Genomic DNA, 1,865 nt, shown 5'->3' with positions numbered 1-1,865 from the left:
TTTAAAAATGGTTGTATTAATGGTAATTTTTTGGCTATTGTAGTTATCTTTGCACTATCAAGATTTTGAAGAAAACAGGGAAATAATTAAGTGATGAGACACATCAGCAATTTACATTCTAATGGGTCGGGGGAAGGTTCTATTTATTAAAACTTGCAACTTTTCACTAATTTTAGAACTGTTTTCCAAGTTAAAAAAAGAACAAAAAGCCAAAACACAGAAAAATGTAAAAAGAGTAGGCAAGCTTTATTTCTCTGACAGAATCGCTATAAAACAGTTTAAAGTTATGTGCAGAATAATAAGTTTGACTGCACTGTAACAGTGATTATAATATCCCTAAATATTGAAACGGACAGAAGAGCAATAAATCAAAAGTTCTGTCTGACTAAATTTTTTCATTAAAATATAGTAATTTAAACTGGAAAATAGGAAGCTACCATTTAACTCCATTTATATTAATGGTAATTAGGTCATCTGAGTGCTGTACAAACAGCACATGTTAAGTTCCTGGATTATATAAATTGTGTGCTTGGTTTTTAACTAAAAGGCTGAACTTTCCATTTGATCCAGAAACACCTCAGAACAAAGTTGTGCACTCAATTTCTGATAGATCAGCCACTGAAAGCCCCATGGGGCACCCTTCTACTCTGAGCCACACTGGCAACCATGAGTCGGATCCATGAGTTGAGTTTGAGTCTATGAAACTCTATAATGCTAACTTTTATTTACAAAATTGGTTGAAAGTTACATGTAGATGTTAAGAAATACAGTGTAAAATACTACGGAAGTTTTCATCACGGCTACAGGGTACAAAAATATTTCCCTTTAAAAAATATTTTTAACATTTCTTAATTAAATTATTAAACAAAACAATAAAATGTCATGTAAACAGCTCTGCAGGGAACTTTTTATTATCTTTCAAATCTTGTATTTTTTCCTTAAAACCTGTACATATTCTTCTGATGCCTGTACAAGTAACTCATGAGTAGACTTATCAGAATATCCAAGACAGGAAGCTCTATAGGATGCTGATTCAAATTCAGGAACATCTGGAAAGAAAAAAAAAGTTGGTTTCCTAAAATACATCATAGTTTAAACAAAGGTTGAGAACTTTACCAGTGCTAGCAAAAAAAGAAGTTTGTAAACTTTATCAGTGTTAGCAAAAAAAGAAAAATATGTATGTATGACTATAATAAAAATATGAGATTACTATTAAATATAATTGCCCATATTTACATAACAAATTACGCTATGAGTCGTAGTCAGCTTGATGGAACATAACAACAATAACAGCAACACAATGACTTGGTATTTACTACCAGGGTTTTTAGTCTTATTCTGCAGACATTTTTTTCAATGTAAGAAATAACTATGTGCTAAGATATCATGAGAAGCACTCAAATTAAAGATGAAAACGACACAAAGAGCACCTCATCATTCACATAGCATAACCTAAAAAAAACACCCAGTAGATGAAAGGGCAATTTTCACATAATCATAGGTATGACAATAGGTATAGAAAAAGAGAACATCACTAGAACACATACGAGGCACATCTATCGCACTATTTACGTCACGATCAGAAGCTTTATGGAGGTGATATATAAATTGACACCTGAAGGATAAGTAAAAGTCATTCTCGACAGAGGGAATAAGGACACACAGCTAGAGCAGAGGAAGAGCACTATGGAATGATGAGGAATCTAGCCTGGCTAGGTGCTAGACCAAAGGAAATAAGTAAAAGGTATAAGGTTTGTCAACATACCTTTCTGTAGTTCTTTAGTTATGATTTTATCCAACTCTTGCCGCATCTGAAAGAAATAAAATATTATTTTTAATGTTTATGTTAAATTGTTGTTGTTGTT

The 1,865-nt window shown here is 32.2% G+C and overlaps 1 pseudogene; it reads right to left on the bottom strand.

Annotated features, from left to right (window-relative positions):
• Positions 1 to 880: 880 nt before the first annotated feature.
• Positions 881 to 1,865, bottom strand: part of LOC102867008 — a 123,525-nt pseudogene continuing 122,540 nt past the window's right edge.

The sequence above is a fragment of the Elephantulus edwardii genome, unplaced genomic scaffold (genome assembly GCF_000299155.1).
Source record: "Elephantulus edwardii isolate Elephantulus edwardi_28Jun2011 unplaced genomic scaffold, EleEdw1.0 scaffold00054, whole genome shotgun sequence".
Classification (NCBI taxonomy): Eukaryota; Metazoa; Chordata; class Mammalia; order Macroscelidea; family Macroscelididae; genus Elephantulus; species Elephantulus edwardii.
Note: the sequence above shows the minus strand (reverse complement) of the source record. Positions and strands in the feature narration are given on the sequence as shown.